Source organism: Asparagus officinalis, chromosome 8, assembly GCF_001876935.1.
Source record: "Asparagus officinalis chromosome 8, Aspof.V1, whole genome shotgun sequence".
Lineage (NCBI taxonomy): Eukaryota > Viridiplantae > Streptophyta > Magnoliopsida > Asparagales > Asparagaceae > Asparagus > Asparagus officinalis.
In genome coordinates this window covers 5,362,572-5,374,168 of record NC_033801.1, presented here as the reverse complement: position 1 = coordinate 5,374,168, position 11,597 = coordinate 5,362,572, and the positions used below count along the sequence as shown (strand labels likewise).

The following is an 11,597-nucleotide window of genomic DNA, read 5'->3' as shown; positions in this document are numbered from 1 at the left end:
CTCTTCCTCTCATCAGTTCTAGGACTGACCTATCGAGGGATCCTAAAAGCTATTACAAATCACACAAATAGCAATACAATCAATTTTTACGTGGTTCGACAAATTGCCTACGTCCACAGGGTAAGGAGGGGGAGATCTACTAATAGAGGGAGAGAATACAACTAGGGTTTACAATCACTCATAACCTAAACCCTCAAACAAACTCTCAAATCCCTCATAATATCTCTCTACAAAAGGATGCACAAAACCCAAAAAAAAACTAATTTTTCTCTTGAGTTTTTCTCCTGCTGCAATTTCCTCCTGCAGCCGCAAAAGCACCCAGCCGAACAAAACCAAACCTCCTGCGCGCTCGTACTTGCTCAGCTAATGAAGAGCCGCCTGCTTTTGTAAAGCCTCCACGCACAGAACCCTAGGAAATAAATCACAATCATATATATATATATGAATACGGGTGGGCCTTGGTAAGTCAGGTGTGAGCTTCCGTGTTTCTTCCGTGTTCACACTAATTTGAGGACATTTGCACCCGCGTTCACCCGCGTTCACACACATGTGGTCCCCCCCAAGTAGCCACGTTCACATGAAGCTCCATCAATTTCCAAATTCAAGACCTTGATGGCAACAAGAAGGCCATCATCTAAAAGCCCTCTGTACACAGAACCAAATGCACCCCTTCCGAGTAAGTTTATCTCGCTGAAGTTGTCAGTGGCACGAACAAGCTCGTAGTAGGGGATCAATCTATGCTTAGTAGGAGAGAGCGTGCTACTCGGGGTCGAATTCTTGAATCTCCTTCTACGTAATCCTAATAAGATGCAAAAATAGAGAACAAGGATTCCCGTAGAAGCTATAGCAGGGAGGATATATCTTAACAAATGCCTCCCCAAATTAGAAACTGTGGAATCAGTTATGTTGCAAGATGGAAAGCCAAATCTGGGTGCTCTACATAATGCTGCATTTCCTTCCAAAGACACGATGATGACATTCATAAAGGCACCAAAATTGTTGTCTGGTGACTACTGATGTCACTGCTTGCAGTAGTTCCATCAGTGCATTGTTGTCTATTGGATTTTTTGAGGTGGATGCACGAGCAATTCTAGATCTCGTCATTTCGCTTATTGTTTGATTAAGATCCTTATCTCCGTTAGGAGGGGTTTGATCATTACCTGTAGCCATATCTCCCTATAAATAATAAAATGTTTGGGTCAACCATTATGTAAGAGACAATTTCTAAGCCCATCACATATATGCAATTCAAGTAACTGTAAATTCAATCATTATTCAAATAGTAACACAAATTAGTATTACAAGCCAAAAAAGTATAGTATTGATATTTAACTTTTCAGTTCATACACATATGCGAGTACATGGGTTTAAATATATACATGTTTTTCTACCAAAAAGTCCTATATACACCAAAAGGGTAACTAAGAAAAGCCATGTATTGTTCTTACAAAATTGTGCTACCTGCTAAATTCTACTCCGTTGAGGAAGAGGAGCTGCTAGAACTAGACTCCACCTCGGTTGGTTGTCTCCTCCGAGTCCTGGCTACTATCAGAGTCAGACAATGGATCTGGATCAATACCACTAGTCCCCCATTCTTCAAGATCGAAGTCTGCACCAATACCCAAGATATTCGACTCACCCTCAGAGGAGGCAAGTCCTTGGTCATCATTAGAAATCTTGGCTACATGAGATTCCATACGGGAGGGGTCGGATGAAATCATAATGATTTCAGAGGGTGGGGACTCTATGGGAATAACTTCTACCACTGGCTCATCCTTATTAAAGGGATTAGTCTCGGACTCGGAAGAATCTACTGGTATGATCTCTATAGACTCTATATCAGAGGAATATGTCATCTCACTATCAGCCAAAATCTCCTCTGGGTCAATCTCGTTAGAATCGTACTCCCAGTCTTTTTGTCTGAGTTCCCAAGAGTTGTCTATTGAGATTGTATAGCTAGAATGGGTGTCTGAGAAACTGGTTGATGAATGTGTCTCCGCCATCCTACAAAAGGGGGACCATCCATCTGCATACTAAAATAAAAGGACAAAAATAAAATAAAATAAAAAAATAAATAGGTATTAAGAAATATTAGAAAATTCTAAAATGAAATAAGGTCAACTAAATCCCATATGTACCCTCCTTAAATATGTAAAAGGCCTTACTATAAAACATTTATATGCATACACGTATGTACATATGTATACAAATATATATGTCACATAATTGATCCATACGATAACACTCATCTAGCGCATATACACTATGCTACGTGCCCTACAAGGCTTCTAACGTCGAACCTAGGCTCTAATACCATCTTACTGTCACGCCTCAAATTTGTAGCGGAAATTCATAAAAAATGTTTACGTGACAGCAGCGACCCGTGCACGAGACAAAGTCCCGAGCATGAGTCAAGCTTGACACTTCATATCATAGAGATTATCTCAAAACATATATAAACTTACTGATGATAGAAGTTTAGAGCCACTATATATATATAATCAGTACTTACAACCCACAAGCTCACATTACAAACATTTTACAAAATAAAGCATATCGTTGACTATGTGAAACACCAAAGAGGAGATTTTTCCTATAACACCTCTCAGCGACGTGCCACAACCAAAAGTTTAGCTTACAATATGGCTAGGCAAGATCTAAAAAATAAATAAATAAAAAACGGGGTGAGCTAGGGTTCAGTGAGAACATTTCCCACAAGAGTTCCTAGATAGTTAACAAAATAATAATACAAATAATTCCCAGAAATAATGAATTATAAGTTTTGCACCACAAATTCAAAAATAGCAAAATACGATCCAAATATCATAATATTGTCATCTTCAAGAAAGAATACAATAGTTATATTTTTCTTTCTTATGTGTAACTGAATATACTGTAATATTTTCTAGAATCAGACCCTTTTTGAATCAAGGTAAACATTAAGAAAGAAAAAGAACTACTAAATTTGTACAAAACCAGATGATTATTATTTTCTCAATTTCACAGTCAATTGTCAGAATCTTAAATCTCGATGAGTCATTCGTAAATATGAAAATCACCTAATAGGTCACTAAGTCTACGAATTATAGCCTAGTAGCATAGGAATGCATAAAACGCATCACATAACAGATAATTCCTGGGAATCGAATGCACCTATCACTGTCATAGGTTACTAGCCAAATACAAAGGGGCCAGAACAGATTTCAGAAGGGCCAATACAAAAGGGCCAAATAAAGATGCATTCACCATATTATAGGCAAAATCATTCCATAGTGGACTTTTTTTACGGTTTAAAAATATCGAGAATCACTTGTCAAATCGGAAAGACATCACTTATCAGAATTTGCTAAACATTTTGAATCAAGTGGACGAGTGTGAACTCATCATCTTAAACCTTAATTAAAACAGTTCACGGATTTTACTTTTCTCTACTTTTATCAGATACTAAGCCACAGAAAATCTTTGAATCCATTAAACTATCGAAACACGTTCAAAATATTTCTTTTCTTCAAAAAGCTTTCAAATAAAGCAATACCCAAAATTATTGAAATCACATGAGAACCAAATTCATTTTTCATAGTTCATATAAAATCAAATTGATTTTTTTTTATATCCTGTACGAAATCAACATCGTATTATGGCTTAGGCCACAACAGAAGTAGATCAAATCACCTTTAACTTTATATACATGAAAATGATATATTATTTATTTTTTGATCACAAGATAAATCAAATATAACACTCATGTAATTTTATTTTATAAAATACTAGTGAGAAATGAACTCACCTTTAGTGGTCACGACTTCTTCAAAATATTATTCTCCTGAATATCAACCAGAACCTATAATATGAAGATATAAAGCTAATATTAATTCATGACAACACATATTATAGGTTAATCAATTCATAATCTAGAGCCAATAATTTTAAATATAATCAATAACAATTAAAATATATAAATATGGTACTTATGAACTTATTGCCAGCTTTAGCAATTTATCAAAATTTTATAACTCTCATAAACCAGCTTTTGGACTTCCTAGTAATTTATGATAAGGTAAGGGGTTATAGGTAATTAATCAAACCCAAAAGTTATCTTTTATTCTTTGGATTGGACTTGTTTGCAAATAGAGTAAATAATAGGGGTCTATACATAATTATCCTGTTCATATATGATCCTAAATTTCTATGTTAGGGTTTATTTACAAATCTTTGTGGCTTTTAACGACTTAGAATGAATTCTTAGATCACAACTCTCTATCCTCCACTCAAGAGGGTTTATTAGCAAAGCTAAAATAACTTAGGGAGTCTTGATAAATTTTCCTCCCTTTATATTGCTTTATACCTGATCCTCTTCCTCCTTCATCCTTTCTTTCTTTTTTTTTTTTTTCCCATTCCTCTTTTCTCTTTTTTTCGGCTGGACCGTCTGAGGCATCCCCCTCCCTCCCTCTCTTTCTCTCGCCATGTTGGTAGGACGACGACAGGGAACCACCGACAACCAAGAGCGGCCGGCGGCAAGACCCCCGTCGGATCTAGGGTTAGTTTTTCTTTTCTTTCTTCTTCTTTTATTTCCCATCCATCACATACATCTTAAACACATAAAAATTATCTTTTGCAAATTCTAGTTTTTAGCTTCATAATCATAACAAGTTATCATCCTCACTCATTCTATTTTGATTCAAATTACTAGAATTTACTATGCAATTTGAAAGTGGGTTATACCTTAATGATTGAGATACTGATTTGTTGCCTTGGTCTTCTTTTCTCCCTTCACGAGCTCTCTAGCTCCCAGAGAGTTTGATTGAGGATGAGAGGGTATATTTTTTCGTGGGTTTTTTTTCTGTTTTATTCCTCTGTTGAGGAGGTGCCGCCCAAATCATCGAATGGCTTTTAGTCATTAAAACACTTACGTGGCAGTTAATCAAGAGTTGAGGGTGAAATTCCAAAGAAACCCCTCAATTAGTTTCCCTAATCTTTATTTTCGAAATTATTTTCTCCATTAATCCAATTTCAAAGCACTAATTACTTAGGCTACTAGATAATTACTGCACTGTTGGCTACATTGCTCCAGATAATTGAAATTACAAGCTTTAACCTGAAATTTAATCAAATTACATATGATTCAAACCAATTCTTTCGGTTTGTGGAATAGAGTATGCATCAACAGGTAGAATCTCACAAAGGCAGATGTCTATTTTCACTGGGGAATCAAGCTTGCCGACAATGGGTATGCGATGTAAATCATACCGGCCTGTTTGATACTGTGGAGACTGTAATCTCTTGAAGATGAGAAAGGAAATGATTGTTTATATTCTATAATGGAGTTGGGCATTATCTGTTCAAGTGGCTCACCTAAACAAAGGCTTGCTATGAAAGATGTGGTTCCAAAGTTGCAGAGGATCAAGATGGAAGGGTATATGTGAGCGTATTGTATTGCTTAGAACTTTGACAAATGTATTACAGATGTACTTACATAAATAAAGGTTTCTTGCTAGTTATTTCAAGAATAACATTTGTATTATGAGTTAAGGAAGCAATTGTGAGAAACATATTATATAATTTTTATTTACTAGATTTTGTTGATAATGTATGGTCTTCTTTATATTTTAATACTCTTTGCCATTGGTAGGCACACAGCATAATGAGCTTATTTCCACTGGACAAGCAGCTCGTGAGCTGCTTAAGCTTGATCAGGTAGCAATCGTTAACATTTTATTCTATTGATGGTGGAAAAGGCACAGATCGACAAAGATGAGGCAAGAGAAAAAGGTAATGCGCTATCTTTGATTAATTCTTCTCACTTACTGCTAATATTGCGGTCTTTTTTTTTCTCTTTTTTTTTTGGTCTCTGAATGATATCGATCTGTCCCGCTCAAGGTTGTTGTGCGCGGAGGAAGCCAAACAACCGATGTGCTTCGAGAACCAAACACAAATGCCGAGAGAGAAGGCCACAAACAATTCAAAATAACGGCACAAACACAAACAACCAATTTTAACGTGGTTCGGCAAGTGTGCCTACGTCCATGGGGCAAGAAGGGGATGAGGTTTTCACTAATAGAGAAGAAGAGTACAAACCGAGATTACAAATCACTCAAACTCACCAATTAATCTCACCAACAAATCTCTAATTCTCTCCAACAAAACTCTAACCAATAGCTCCAGAAAATACCTCTTTTCTGTGCTCAAAACAACCCCTTTTCAACCTTTCCCAATTATCTCTTCTAAAATGTTCCATATATATAAAAATCCTAAAACCAAAATCATACTAGGAATTCTAAAACCAAAATTAAAACAAATTAGGAACCATAATAACTTGTTACCAAAACAGATTAGGAATCCCAATAACCTGCTACCAAAACAGATTAGTAATCCTAATAACTTATTACCAAAACAAATTAGGAACCTGCTATCCAACGCTACTGTAGGCGTCTAAAAATGCCTATAGGTATCTGAATATCGCTCGAGACAAAGAGAAGATGATGAACGTCATTAATATCTGAGTCAAAGGGGATCATCCGATACCGTAGAGGAGCTAAAAAGCACATGAAGTAAGTCGGTGAAGCGTACGAGTCTATGAAACATGCAAAATGATGAAAGAACAAGTAAGCCGAGAGTTGTGCTTCGCCCACAAAGGGCGAAGTACCATGTGTGTCTCACCCACTTCATGAGTATCTCGCTTATGGGAGTTGTAGAGCCCTTCGTTAGCTTTCCAACTCATCTTGAATCACCTTATTCCGAGATTAGACGAGAGAGTTAGATGCAAAACAATAATGAAGGCAAATCATAGCTTCCGAGACACATGTGACTGTCTCGGAAACTATGGTGGAATCTTGCAAATTTCGGCCATGATGTGATTCAAATATAAAGAATCTCAAAAGAGAAAAGTTGTAGTACTCTTCGTAAGATTTCCAACGCATCTTGAATCACCTCATTCTGAGATCGAATGAGAGAGTTAGATGCAAAACAACATTGAAGGCAAATCATAGCTTCCGAGACACATGTGACTGTCTCGGAAACTATGGTGGAATCTTACACATTTTGGCCATGATGTAATTCAAATATGAAGAAGCTCAAAACACAAAAGTTGTAGATCTCTTCGTTAGATTTCTAATTCATCTTGAATCACCTCGTTCTGAGATCGGACGAGGGAGTTAAAGCAAAAATACCCGAGACACCAAAACTGTCTCGGAAGTGTGAGACACCTTAGACTGTCTCACACACTGAGAAGCTGACAACATCATTTTTGATAGTTTTCCTGAGTTTTGTGTGGTCCACATGGCTTATTAACTGCTGGGGATCACCTATGAACATGGGGGGAGCAGTTACAAGCTAAAATCACGCCCATAATCGCAGGAATAATGACAATTAAACATGGTAGGAAAGGTTATGAAATGGCCAGAAGGCAGCCATGCTTTCGAGACAGTTGCGACTATCTCGGAAATAGAAGTTCTCCGACACGGTCTCTCTTTGACTTCTACCTTCAGTTAGAGTCCCAATGGGCTATAAATACCCCCCTAGGACCATTACCAACGGGGACGGGGCATTTCTAAGCAGATAGAGCAGATTAAGCAAAGAAACTTGAGCATTTTCAAGCATTCTTCTCAAGAGAGAGAGAGAGAGAGAGAGAGTCTTCGTTGAATTCGAGCATATTCAGTAACTTTGGGAATCCTTAAGATCTAAGCTTTGACTTGATCTTAAGAAGAGTGTTCATCTTACATTGATAAGATATTCACTTCTTTTTCTTACTTCTAAACAAAGCAAGAATCCCCAAATAGCCTTCACGGTTCAATAAGAATCTATAATTCGGTGGTCCATGGGCTAACGCACCTCCGGCACAGGCAAAGATCTCGCGCAAGCAGCGATCTAAACAACGATCCTATGTGTGTTTCTAAGGAGCATTGTAATTTGATTTTTTGTTGTAAAGAGTAGTTTTACAAAGCACTAAACTTGCTCTTTTGTATTCATTGTAATAGATAAATAGTTATAATGAATTCAACAACGAAACTTATTCCTGACGTAAACACGCTGGCGACCATAGTGGGAGCAACGGTTTTGCTACCAAGACCGTCGTGTCGTAAACAATCAAGATCCCGGTTGAATCAACGATCGAGTACAAGTTCGACATGCCAAGTTTGAGGAATATCTCTTCTCATCCTCTTCAAGATCTTCTGTCTCGCAAGTACAAGAGGATCTCACCATTGAAGAAGGCTTACACGCTAAAGAATGCTCAAAGTGAAGGTTCTTGCACAATCGTTGCTGAGGCTTCCCCTCACAACATTATCCCGGTGACCCCCAAAGCCGGAAGCTCTGCTCATGACTATTCCTCCCCGGTTAAGGAATCGTTCGATCAAAGTTTGCCAACTCTGACGAAAAGGCTCGTCAAAGGTAACGCCAACGTCTTGCTCGTCAACTCGCTAAGGCCTTAGAACAGGTCGATGGGATTCAATACTACGTGAACTTGGAGTCTAGGATGTGACATGCAACTGAATCACGTCAACATCAAGTTTCTCACGTCCTCCAAGCCATTGACCGAAAAGTGGGTTCTCGTCAAGAGGACTCGTTTGACAAGGGAAGAGCGCATCAAAAAACGTCGTGCATGTGTCACACAAGCTTGCACTCTTAGAAAGAAGGAAACGATGGCCAAAGAATCACCAAGAACACGCAAAGTTTGGATCCCAAAATCCGAACTTGTGCGAAAATCAAATCCAGTGGCGACAGGGAGTGTCCCCTTTAGGCGAGACACAAGCCACTGTCTCGACCCTTGTGTGAAAATTAAATTCACCGGCGACAAGGAGTGCCCCCTTTAGCCGAGACACATGCCACTGTCTCGGCCAAAGCACCCTTGTCCGAGACACTAGCCAGTGTCTCGACCAAAGCAGCCTTGTTCGAGACACTGACCAATGTCTCGGCCAAAGGCAAGTTCCCGAGTTTATTCCCTCAACTTCGTCGACGTCTGTTTCTTATCTGTCTGCTGCAACTACATCTGCTGCACCGTTAGTAGAGCCTTGCATTAATCCTGACCTATCAAATTTCAAGATCATAATGGTGGATTGCCTTGGTCCTTTGCACGAAGATCGAGGTAAAGCTCCGGTCAAAGAATGCTTGGGCCCAATGAACAAATTCCAAGTGACTCTTATGGCTGGGGGTCGTACGCATCCTCCCACCAATCCAAAGCAATCCCAAGTTAGGAAAATCTCGATTTCCACCTGCTTGAGGGTTCATATTAAAACTCAGGAGCCCATTAAGACTCCGCACCCGTAAGGGAGTGGTTCTAAACGTGCGACTCCTGACATAACCTTAGATCGCTCAAAACCGACAATAAGTTGTCCTGAGCATACCAACAAGGCTTTACATCCCCAGAAAAAGACATGTTCATCAAAAGACATCATTATACCTGGAAGGTCATACCAACAGACGATAGGATTCTCCGATAATCATACCATTGAATTGTACTATCAAGCTAGGGGTGTAAACAAATTTCGAAAGAGGATTGTCTGAGAAATGAGCTCTCATTGTTCCTGTGAGCGATTCATTAGAGCAGTATTGTCGTAATGTGACTACTTCAAGCGAGAAACCACCCCTCAAAAAATCTCGGTGTTCCAGAGGCTTTCCACCGAAATATTGAATCCCAAGCTAAGACTCTTCTGCAAGAGAAGATCACCTGTCCAAGATGATGAATTTCCTGAAGTCACCATTAACATAGCTGATAAAGGAAAGTCTAAGTGGCATTCAAGTGACTCAAATCCTAATTTTTTACTGGGAGGAAAAGTCAATCCAAGAATTACTCAACGAATGTCTCGACTCTAGTTAGGAACCATCAGATGTAGGGATTACAAGAGAATGCATGAAGGAATATCCTCGGAGGATGAACTTTCGGACACTTGTTCAGCGATTGCTTCTGACGATACAATATCTAGCACGGGGCAAATTAAAGAAGTGTTCACAATCACTCCTGATCATCTAGCTCAAATGCTTCAAGAAGCTCTAGCCAAGCAAAGAGAAGAGATTAGAGCAGAGATGAAAGCAGAGATGAAGTTGGCTATGCAGAAAATGAGAGAATTGCAAGCACAACGGCTTCGACCTCCTGAGTCTAGTTAGTGAGCTGAATTTCGCCGCACTCAAAATATTACAGATGATAGTGATCTAGAAGTGAATGAAGTCATTTTTGCTGATGCACCTCCTAATAACAATAACGCTGGGGTGGTTCAACGGATCCTCCCAATAATAATGTTGGGGGTGGTTCAATTGCACCCCTCAATAATATTAGGGGGTGATCCAATTGCTTCTTCTCAACATTGCTCAAAGAGAGATGAAGGTGATGACGAGATAATGAAAGAGCTGGAGAATAAGGTAAATACCTTGATGTCCGCTCAGGAAGTAAAGAAGACAGGGTATTCCGTGTTCATATCCAAGGGAGTGGGAGTCAATTCCATACCCCCACGAAGTTCACTTTGATCAATTTCATGCCATTCGATAGGAAAGGATCTCCTACTCAGCACTTAATCTACTTCAAGTCTCACTTGGGTGTGATCTCTGGAAACGAGGCCTTGATGGTTAAGTTATTCGTTGGCACCCTTTGCGGAGCCGCTTTTGATTGGTATCGACGTCTCAAGCCAGAGAGCGTAAACTACTGGGATGACATGGAAAGTTTATTCCTCAGCAACTTCTTCGATGATAGCACCGAAGTGTCAATCAGAACTCTTTTGGATGAAAATCAAAAAGACGGAGAGTCAGTCAACAATTTTGTCAAGCGCTTTCGCAATAAGGTAATGAATTACAGGGATCCTATCACAGAGGAGTTCATCTTGTAGACATGCCACAACTCTCCATTAATGTCCTGGAAGCCCTGGGGGTCGTACCATCCAAAACCTGGAAGGAGTTAAAACTACGTGGTAAACAGGCCGAACGCTTCCTTAGAAGGAAAAAGGCTGAGAGAAGCTAACCGACAACGCCTGTAGTTGCTATTGATGTCAATCAAACGTCACAACAGCAACCCCAGAGGTAACAGAAGACTCCCGATCCGAAGTTTCAGAAGGAGTATTCTTTCGAAGATGATGAAGTTCCAGCTATCTTGAAATACCTCCTTGCCAACGACAAGATCGAGCTACCACCTATTAAAAATCAGGATTAAGCTAAGAGGATTACGGATCCAAACTACTGTGCGTACCATAGGAGGATTCTTCATCCCACCAAGATTTTCTTTGGCCTTAAAAACAAAATCCAAGCTTTAATTGACTCCGGCGTCATAACGGTAGAACAAACCAAATGAGGACGCCTGAAACTCCGAGGAGTGTATGAGTATAAACTGCATCTCCTTGAGCCTCCAATGGGTATACGAGGTTAAACTGATTCCCAAAAACTCCAAAGAGTATACGAGTATAAACTGCTTCTCTTTTTTTCACTCCAAAGGGAATACGAGTATAAACTGTTTCCCGAATCTCCAACTGGTATACGAGGCTAAACTGTTGTGACGCCCCTGGTTTCAACAAGACTGTAGTCCAAGGTGAAACCAAGAATGTCAAACCTGCCATGCACTACACCATGCAATAGCACGTTTCACCATCACAATTACTATCTCTCTAGTAAAATTAACAATA

At 39.3% G+C, this 11,597-nt stretch overlaps 1 long non-coding RNA gene across 1 annotated transcript; it reads left to right on the top strand.

Moving 5' to 3' along the window:
* On the top strand, positions 208-5,572 carry LOC109822113. Its single transcript, XR_002242033.1, has 2 exons — positions 208-4,537; positions 5,153-5,572. It is a non-coding gene; the product is annotated as an uncharacterized LOC109822113 (long non-coding RNA).